At 34.4% G+C, this 11,218-nt stretch overlaps 1 non-coding gene across 1 annotated transcript; it reads left to right on the forward strand.

Annotated features, from left to right (window-relative positions):
* The first annotated feature begins 10,614 nt into the window (after positions 1–10,614).
* LOC136396175 (small nucleolar RNA SNORA77) lies at positions 10,615–10,724 on the forward strand. Its single transcript, XR_010749580.1, has one exon. It is a non-coding gene; the product is annotated as a small nucleolar RNA SNORA77 (small nucleolar RNA).
* The last annotated feature ends 494 nt before the right edge of the window (positions 10,725–11,218 follow it).

Here is an 11,218-nt window from a genome sequence, read left to right on the forward strand (position 1 = left end):
TAGCATGTTCTTTCCTGTATGCACTCTGACGGGGGATCGAACTGGCAACCTCAGCATATTGGGACAACATTCAAACCAACTGAACAATCCGGCAAGAGCTAAGAGTACATTCTAATTTAGGTTATGGTGTATGAAATGAAAATGTTCCTTGACTCTCTGTATATATTAAAACTTCCACTATCCCCAGGCATAAGCACAAATCTGAATAATGTAATACTTCCCCATGACCACAGAAAAAACATTCACATCTAATTGAGTTCCCAGTGTATTATTAAATTTAGACATCTTTGAGAATGTATTTTAAGTATATATGAATTTTGAAAAGAAGAACATGACTAAGTAGTATAGTTAGAAAATTGGGGAGAAAATTCTTAAAAATGAAGAAAAGAGCTGTCAATTCTGAGATATTCTTGTGGTTTATTCATTTAAAATTTATTTTCTAATACTGTACATTGATTTGGGTCAAATTTTATATATCGCACCAAGTACTCAAGTGTAAAGCTTTGAGAAATATATATCTTTTAATTTTTATTTTTTATTTTTTTGCATTTTCCCGAAGCTGGAAACGGGGAGGCAGTCAGACAGACTCCCACATGTACCCGACCAGGATCCACCCGGCATGCCCACCAGGGGGCATTGCTCTGCCCATCTGGGGCGTCGCTCTGTTGCATCCACAGACATCCTAGCGCCTGAGGCAGAGGCCACAGAGCCATCCTTAGCTCCCGGGCCATCTTTGCTCCAATGGAGCCTTGGCTACAGGAGGAGAAGAGACAGAGAGGAAGGAGAGGGGGAGGGGTGGAGAAGCAGATGGGTGCTTCTCCTGTGTGCCCTGGTCAGGAATCAAACCCAGGACTCCTGCACGCCAGGCCGACGCTCTACCACTGAGCCAACTGGCCAGGGCCTAATTTTTATTTTTAATTTATTGTGTTGACATGATTTCAAAAGTTTCCACTCAGTATAATCCTCTCTACACACCACATCATGTCTCCCCATGTGAGAAATATTTTTACATTTTTAAAATTATCTTTTCTAATCATTTTTTTTTTCTTTTAGAGAACTTAGTTATTTGGAGGGTGTATATCTGATTTGTGCTAGGTTTTTTATTTATTTCTCCTACTTCCTGTCACTATCTTTTTTCTTATTCCTTTCTGGAGGTTATCTTAATATTTTTAGCCAAGACTTTTATTGAGGTATTTGTTCTGCCATCTCGTTTTTATTATTAATAGCAAAAGTATATTTTATTTGTTTGTTTTTGTGTACATTGCATGATTTAATAGTACCCCATTACATTTTTAATGAAAATAATACTTTTTTTGGTTTTCTTTTACTTTCTAATTTTTATTACTCCTCAGAGTTTCTCATTCTGCAGGTTGCTTGCTCTCTGTGTGTTTTAGACTCTGCCTTTTCATGGCAAAAACTGTCCTCAGAGCATGGTGACACTTTGCCATCCATTCATATTCAGAGTAGAAAAATACATAACTATTTCAAAACTTTACATATGAGTATCTGACTTTTCAAATACAAGATTTACTATTAGACCTTTCAACTGTTTGTGAAATATACCCCTTAACATAGTCTAAGTTATGCCATAGTTAAAAACAAAATTAAAACTTTAGAATATCAGGGATTTAAAACAACTCCATGCTTACTACATATAAGCAGGAGTTAAATCATGTCAACACAATAAATTAAAAATAAAAATTAGGCCCTGGCCGGTTGGCTCAGTGGTAGAGCGTTGGCCTGGCGTGCAGGAGTCCTGGGTTCGATTCCTGGCCAGGGCACACAGGAGAAGCGCCCATCTGCTTCTCCACCCCTCCCCCTCTCCTTCTCACTCAGATATAACATGAGCTGAGGCTGCTCTGGAGTACCTCTGGACATGGAAACACACTGAAGGAACACATAGAGAATCAACCCCGTTTTCAAATCCTTTCACAGCTAAGCGAGGACACAATTTCTGCTGACATGTTCTCATGACCACAGCTGTCCTTGAGGAGAAAGAAAATTCTGATCTTTCTCATGCGTGGAATAAAGAGGCTATCAGAATACTAGTGAGCAGTAGTAATGTGTTCCACCATTACACCATATTTCTTTAGTGTTTTCTCTTAGTTTATTAGATTAACTATGAAATTATCCCTTAGCATTCTACTTAAACATGCATATGCAATCATCAATACAACTTTGAAATACAAAATTAAAAAAAATAAACCTATATAAATAAACGGTTAGTATTCCAATATTCTGGCCATGAATGTTCTAATATTAATATTTTTTATTAAGTTCCAGGTATCAAGTAAACTAATAAAATTCAGAATATTAAAACTTCTTCATTTAGGTCAAGTATTATGCTTCTTTGCTCAGTGTCATAAAAGAAACACATGCAATTAACAAAAATCTGTAAAAGCACACACAGCACACACTTTTTTCCCCTAGATATTTAAGAACTTTGAAAGTCACTCCTGTCCAGGCAATTAATTAAGGAGGTTTAGACATACTTCCATAAAAATGTGTTTAATTTATCTTGATCATGATATTGATTTCTTTTCAGGGTAGTAGAGATGATAGATAGAATACCAAAATGTTATAATATTATTCTAATAGATTTCAAATTGCCAGTAGATAAAAAATAGGGGCACCATGGTAAGGAGAAGAGTTATATGGTCCGGATTACAATTCAGCAGCATCACTTTGACCAGTTTGTGAAGAGCAGACAGTAGAATAACAGTTATGGGAGAGTAGAATCATGTTAGCAAGCTAGTGAAATAATGCAGGAGAGAAATGATACTGACTGAACAGGAACCGGTGCTTGTGCTGAGAAGTAGCCGAATTCTAGACAGATGTTGAAGTTTGCTTCAAGCACATTCGCAAATCAATTTGGATGAAAAAATGAGAGAAGTCTGTAACTTTCTACGTTTTGATTCTAATCATAAGAAGAATGAATTTCCACATATTGCAACTGGTTAGAGTGAAAGAATATATTTGGGGAAGAGAATCAGGAGCAGATGTTTAGTATAGAGTTAGATGGATAGAAATGTAGTTCAGGGGGAGTGAGGGACAAGAAATAGACATTTGGGAAGCATCTGAGAAATATTGGTATTTTACCTAGAAGGTAAATGGAGAAGAAGATCATTTCTGCAATAATGTCCTGAGAAGAATGTATATTTGTAGAAAAATGATAAGAGACCAAAAAAGAAGAGATATAATCAAGAGACTTTTGTGTAAATGTTGACTCTGAATCATTGAATAATAGATAAATGAATGACTGCTAAGCCACTCTCTAATAATGATTTCTAATTGTATATTAATAAAGAAACGAGAGTAAATTAACATTTTATGTATTTATGTCAGACTTATATCTCATCCCCAGTTCTCAGTGAGAATAAATAGCACTGGACATATTTTGAATTTTACCACTTACCTTTAATTATTATCTTTTGTTCTCATTTTATTTTCCTTCCAAAGTGAAGGTGATAATCTAGATGAGGAAGATGAAAAGTTAGGGGTTCTGAGATTTTCACTTAGTGGAAAGAAACATTCCACCACAGCACTAACACCTGCTGTCTTTTTTTGCATCAAGACTGTGTCTTCTGTGAACATAGTGATTAAATACATCAGGGAAATAAGAAATAATTATAAGCATGTATTTTTCATTATTTCTAAATTAGATGTGTGAAATTTAATGTACATTGATAGTCATAATTTACGTAAAAATTTATCTGAAGTTTTTGAATAATGCTAGTCAATTTCCAACTTTTATTTGCAATATAGATGAGCAGGACAATAAATGTGATAGATTATTGTTTCAATTTTTTTAAGTTTATTTTTCTTTTTTAGTTGATTAAAGAGGCATTGGCTAATAAAATTATATAGGTTTAAAGCATACATTTCTATGATATATTATCTGTGTAGTGCATTGTGTGCCCAACACCCAAAGTCACATCTTCTCTGTCACCATACTTTTGATCCCACTTACCCTACAACTTTTTGTCTGTAACCACCAAACTGTTGTCTGTGTCTATGAGTTTTTGTCTGTCTGTTTTTCTTGTTAGTTCACTTGCTGCTTTGAGATTTATATCCCACATATGACAGAAATCTTATGGTTCTTGACTTTTTCTTTCTGATTTATTTCAATTAGCATGATATTTTCAGTATTGATCATTGTGTTGCAAATGGCAGTATTTCATCTTTTCTGATTGATAAGTAGTATTCCATTGTATGTATGTACCATATCCTCTGTATCCAATTACCTACCAGAAAACACTTTGGTTATTTGCATGTCTTGGCCACCATGAATAATGCTACTGTGAACACAGTGCTGCATATAAATGTCTTTGCAAATAAATGTTTTCAAATTTTTGGGATACTCACAAGGGGTGTTGTTGGGTCATACGGTAACTCTATTCTTAATATTTTGTGGAACCTGCATACTGTTCTCCATAGTGGCTGTACCAGTTTACATTCCCAGTATCAGTGAAGGGAGGGTTCCTTGTTCTCTACATCCTCTCCAACACTTGTTATTACTTGTCTTGTTGATAATAACCAGAATTATAACAGGTGTGAGGTGATATGTCGTTGAAGTTTTGATTTGAATTTTCCTAATAGCTAGTGAAGTTGAGTATCTTTTTTATATATCTGTTGGCCATTTGTATGCCTACTTGGGAGAAATGTCTGTTCAGATCCTCTGCCCATTTTTATCTGGTGTTAGGTTATATGAGTTCTTCATATATTTTGGATATTAACCCCTGGTGAAGCTGTTGTTTGCAAATATCTTCTCCCATCTGGTTGGTTCACTTTTTGTTTTGTTGACTGTATCTTTTGCTGAGCAGACGTTTTTTAATTTTACATAGTCACATTCATTTAGTTTTGCCTGTACTTCCCTTAAATTTGAAGCCAAATTCATAAAATCTTCTCTAAGACCAAGTTCCATAATTTAGTACCTATGTTATTTCTACATAATTTGTTGGTTTAGGTCTTATATTTAGGTCTTTGATCTATTTTTACTTTATTTTTATATGTGAGACAAACAGTAGTCTAATTTTATTCCTTTGTACATGTAGAAATTTGCTAAAAAGTTAGAACATACATAAAATAAGTTTTCTTACCAGAAGTTTAAGTAATCTTGCAGAAAATTATCAGACACTACCCAAAGAAAACTTGAGATAATTTATTTTTTATTGAGAATCTTAATTTACAGATTTCTCAGCTTACCTTGACCAAAAGTGATCTGGTCTTCTGCTTAGGGGGGAATATAAATCACAGTTGAATTCAATTAAATGAAATCTATTTTTTTTACTTTTCTTTAATTTAAATATGGAAACTGTTTTTAAAAATCTTGTACCTATTACAGATCTATTTTTCTAAAATGATTCAGGTTAAATATGTTATTTGGATATATACTTATATAAGTTCTCCTAAGTCACAACTCCAATGCTAAAGTAAGTTATAGTTTTGCCTGCTTTCTATTCTCTCATGTCTCAAATGTCTGACTTTATCTATATTTTAACTACTAATAATTTACTTGAATCTGTAATTCTTACTATACAATAAAATTGTAACTGCATATAACAATATACCCTAAGGAAATCTATTTTCTCTAAAATGTACATTTTAGTTTCATAGAATATAATGTAAACAAGTGTATTTTTCCTAAAATATATCAATCACATAAAACAAATATAGCCTAGTTATTTTGTGAAGACAGGATATATATATGAATGCATGTGTATATATGTATGTATAATATATAGTACACATATATAGACATGGATGTACATATACATATACATCTATTCATTCATGTTTTATTCCAAGTAGCAGCAATAACTTCATATATTTACAGGTGAAAATAGATAAAAGATGCAGAACAATTAGAACAAAGTCAGAATATAGGAAATACATAATGAATATTTATAGACTTTTAATACAATACTTACATTAACATTTAAACATTCAGTCACATATCAACAAATAGTTGATAACTAAGAAATTTAAGTAAACACACTTGGAATGATCATTTAAAAAGGTATTTTAACATTCTAACTTTTAATAATGTTATTAAAATTGGCCTTCTAATTTAGTTAGTAACAATTATTAATATGATTTGTAATGACTATTGAACATTTTTGATTATTTGTAATCTCTATATTTATAGCATCCATGAATTACCAACAAGGTCTACACGCAATAGAATGACCTCCTCACTAGGTAATTCCTAAATTTAATAGAAAACAATTAGTAAAAAATTAGTTTGGTTTTATTTTTGTAAAACAATGGCTGATTATTTGAATCTTTTACATAATGATTATTTGGAAACAAAACAAAATCTTTTGCATAATGATTAATTTTAAGCATTCTTCTGTGAAGAATCTGACATGTGAAGAGATTTAAAAAAATACATGAACAGGACCATAATTCACTGACATAATTCCTAATACTTAAACCTTGATTAAATAAATATAATATATCTACTTATTTTTACTCTATTGATCTTTCCAATTGTGGGAAAGCAATAATTATGAAACAAAGAATAAAAAATTATTTAATACTTAGAATATGCTTGACCAGGTGGTGGCACAGTGGATAGAATGTTGGACTGGGAGGCAGAAGACCCAGGTTCAAAACCCCGAGGTCTCAGGCTTGAGTGCAGGCTTGTCCAGCTTGAGCATGGGTTCACCAGCTTGAGTGCGGGGTCGCTGGTTTAAGCTTGGGATCATAGACATGACCCCATGGCCACTGGCTTGAGCCCAGAGGTTGCTGGCTTGAAGCCCAAAATTGCTGGCTTGAGCCCAAGGTTTCTTGCTTGAACAAGGGGTCACTCACTCTGCTGTCACCCCACGGTCAAGGCACATATGGGAAAGCAATCAATGAACAACTAAAGTGTTGCAACAAAGAACTGATGCTTCTCATCTCTCTTCCTTCCCATCTATCCCTCTCTCTGACTCTTTCTCTATCTCTGTAAAAAAAAAATACTTAGAATTAATCAAATATCCCTTGTCACCTGAATTAATGATGCACTCTATTTACTCAGGGGCCCCCAGGAACAACATTCATGATTTACAATATCTGTTTTACAGTGGTCACGCCAATATAAGAGTCAGTGTGATATGAAGGAGTAAATCTAATCTCTGCATACTAAATAGTTTTTCATAAAGAGTGAACATTTTAAATGGAAAAAATGGTGGATATAGTGTTCATCAATATTATTCTCTTAACATTTGGGGAGCTAAAGTCATCAAATAAAGAATAGAATATTTCTTAAAGTAAACTTTCAATATCTGTATAATACAGTTGTTTTAGGACTCCAGCAATATGGTTGGTATAAGGTTCCTTGCTAAATTTCAATCTAAACTACTTAGAAAACAAATTATACTTGGAGTTTGAATTCCACTACTGACACTGAGTGATATTGCTTCAATTCCAAAATTATTGTGATTATTGGCATTTGAGCTGATACTGATGTTCCATTTTCCTAATCTGGATGCTGGCATGGAATTGTGTTAAATTTGTGAAAGTTCATAATTAAAATTCAATTATTATTTTTAATGTCTATGGGAATCAGTCTCAAACCTATAGGAAAAAAAAAAGCATAGATGATTTCTAAAGATGAAAATTCCAGTGCAGCTTCACATTTTCATATGTTTTGGAACTAGGAACAATCATATAGGAACACTTTAATATTGTATTACCAGAGAATGTGGGGAAAGCACCACTGCCAGGGGTTACATAAACTGCATCAGTATCTTTCTCACAGGACTCTATTGAAATAATAGACTGCTTTACCAGAGAGCAAGTTTTGTCACATTACATTTTTTTCTTTTAATTTTATTTTGTATTGTTTTCAGGGGTACAACTTAGTGGATAGATAATTGTATACTTTACACAGTTATCCCTCGATATTTCAAGTACCCAACCGGCTCCAAACATAGATATCACAATATTATTGACTATATTTCCTATGTTTTACTTACATCCCATTGACAGCTTCGTAACTCCCAATTTCTACTTCTCAGTCCCTTCGCCTCTTTCTCCCAGTCTTCCAAGTTCCCCCCGTCCCATTTTTACAACCACAGTTTGCTCTCTGTGTGGGTAGGGGAGAGCCCTCTATGTCTGTGGGTCTATTTCATTTGTGCTTGAAGAATGGGATACATTTATCTATCTTTTTCAATTTTTGGGGGTGCCATTGGTTAATAAAATTATGTAAGTTTCAGGTGTAAAATTCTATAATACATCAGCTGTATATTGTATTGTGTGGTCACCACCCCAAGTCAAATCTCCTCCATCACCATTTATCCCACTTTTACCCTCTCCTACCTCCCTCTGCCCCCCTTTCCTTCTGGTAATCACCATATTGTTTTGTCCGTGTCTTATCAGGTTGTATTTTTTTTTTTTGCTAATTCCTTCACTTTTTCACCCAATCCTTCAACCTCAAGCCCCTCTGACAGCTGTCAGTCTGTTCTCTGTATGTATGAGTCTGTTTCTATTTTGTTTGTTTATTTTGTTCATTAAATTTTATATATAAAATCACATGGTACTTGTCTCTCTGAATGGCTTATTTCACTTAGTATAATGCTCTTCAAGTCCATCAATGCTGTTGCAAATGGTAAAATGTCCTTCTCTTTTTATGGCCAAGTAGTATTCTATTGTGTATATGTATCACAGGTTATTTTTTTTTCTTTTAAATCCACTTATCTACTAATGTACTGCTTCCAAATACTGGCTATTATAAATACTACTGAAATGAACATGGGGGTGTATTAAATTCTTCCAAATTAGTGGTCTGGGATTCTTCAGATATATTCCCAGAAGTGGAAATACTGGGTTATAATGAAGTTCCATATTTAATTTGTTGAGGTAACTCTATACTACTTTCCACAATGACTGTACCAATCTTCATTCTCACCAAGAGTGCATAAGGTTTCCTTTTTCTCCACATCCTCAACAACTCTTGTTTGTTTATTTATTGATGATAGTCATCCTAATAGGTATGAAGTGATAGATTTTTTAAAAAAGAATGAGACAGTTGTTTTGACTAAATAAACTTTAAGAACTCCAGCAAACAACTTTTTATATGTAAGTTTTATATTATTAATTTTTATATTATTCTTATTAAAACACAACAAAAACAAAATAATCACCAGTGGACCTATTCCATTAAGAGTATTTTTTTACATGCATCAGCAAGTGACACAATAAAGATATGGCAAGTATCTTCACCTTTGATGACACTGTTGAGCTGCTGAAAAAACCACTTCTGGATTTTCTGCACCCTGCTCTTAAAAATTGGTTATATGGGATAGTGACGTTCCCTACTGTTTAAGCTAGATAGAGACAGAAATTATGATAATTGCATTCAAAATCTTGCTAATTGATGTTGACAAATTTTAAGTTCTTGATTTTTCTTTCATAAACTACATGACCTTTGAAAATACTTAATTCTTACTTGAGGCTTGTTTATTCAACTATAAAATTATTTGGCTAACCCATTCCAACACAAAATCATGTAATTTTTCCTGTAGACATAATAATCAAGTTTATTGACAAAAATCTGAGTATGCATAGCAGAGGCATTTTGTGAACCACTTAAGTGATTTATGATGCAAATTATAGATTTTTTCCACTATTTCGCAGAATCAAATAGAGTATTATGTCCATATAGCCCCTCAAATTACTGATGGTGGAGACTGCCTCTGAAATGTTGTGAGTTTAGTAATATTAGGTATTTCTTTTTGGTTGAAGTAAGTGTAAATTAAGAAGCCATCAACTCAGACACGTTTCTCATAATGTCCCACCTCAGTCTCCAAAGCAGTTGATGAGCCTGCTAATAGAAAAACTAAAGAAATTATTTTTTTTCTTGATATCTAAGAACAGATGTGCATGATGACTGTCTGGGGTGAAATGTAAACTTGGTAGCTATATACTACACCTGCGCTGTTTTTCCTCCTGAAGCATTTGTAATTAAGTTTGGCCAGTGCTGTCCACAATCACAGTGGCACCATCTGCTCATTTCACCAAATGTACCAATTTTTACTAAACCCAATGTAGCTTATATAATGACTTTGTATTGTAATTTGTTTAATTTTATGGGTTAAATCTAAAGGAGCAGGGCTAATGCAACTGCCATGTCCATTGTTTGTTTGTTTGTTTGTTTGTTTTTAATATAAAGATATTCCTGCTCTTCTACTGTTAGCAGATTCCCTTATTAGCTTTGCTGAAGACTGAGACATCTGTTTCAGTGTTTGATGCTTTATCAGTGAGACCTACATCTGTGAACTTTTGAAGATTCCATATTCTTTGAAAAGAACTGCTCAAGGAAAAAACCTATAATAAAGTTACACAAAAGACAAATTAGATATAAAACAACAAGCTCCATAAAATGCCAATTGCTCATAAGGAAAACATACATATGATGTCTACTTTTGACCCTGAGATGTGTTCAGAGAAAGGAAGACATAACTCACATAAGTGTCATATCTGCCTAAGAGCAGTATTTCTCCCTTGCCATGTAATTAATGTAGTAATACCAATAACAATAATAAAATCTTCTTACATAGCCAAGTATAAAAATAATTATAACCAGCCATTTATGATTACCTTTTCCCATATGAAATTTTCCTTAATGTAGACTCTGCACCCAGCTGCAGGCCCAAGAGGGTGTTTTTACGTCTGCCACAGAAATATGTGACTACCTTGACGTTCCAAGGGTGACGCAGCTGCTCCGTGACACACGGAGCTTCTGAGTGAGCTGCCATCTGGGCCTATACTGTGTGTTCACTGGGCTGGGCTTGTGGCACATGGGCAGGTGATCAACTCACAGTGTCTGGCTAGAGCCCTGCAGAGCGGGCGTGGAGAGGTCCTCGTGGTCTCCTGCTTCTTCAGGCCAGATGAGGGTTGCATAGCAAGGATCAGACTGACCAGGTCCCAGGCGTGCGTGGGTGCTTATGTGGGTAACTGAGGGCATACACCAGAATGGAGGCTGTCCTGTGGGGAGTGTCCCAGGCTCACACCAGGCAGGATCGGGTAACACTTGATAATGCCAGGAATGTGGCTTGAAAAGCTAGAAGCCCTTTGGGTGAAGGAGAGCAAGGGCATAAAGTTGAGGAGACCAAGGAGAAACCTGAAGAAAAGCAGTGATTCCTTTGCCTTTCTTTTCTTTTCCTTCCTTTCTTTTTTCTTTTTTTTTTTTAAATGTTGCCTACTCCTTCTGTTTGGTGCGTGTTTATTC

The sequence above is a fragment of the Saccopteryx leptura genome, chromosome 2 (assembly GCF_036850995.1).
Source record: "Saccopteryx leptura isolate mSacLep1 chromosome 2, mSacLep1_pri_phased_curated, whole genome shotgun sequence".
NCBI classification, from domain to species: Eukaryota; Metazoa; Chordata; class Mammalia; order Chiroptera; family Emballonuridae; genus Saccopteryx; species Saccopteryx leptura.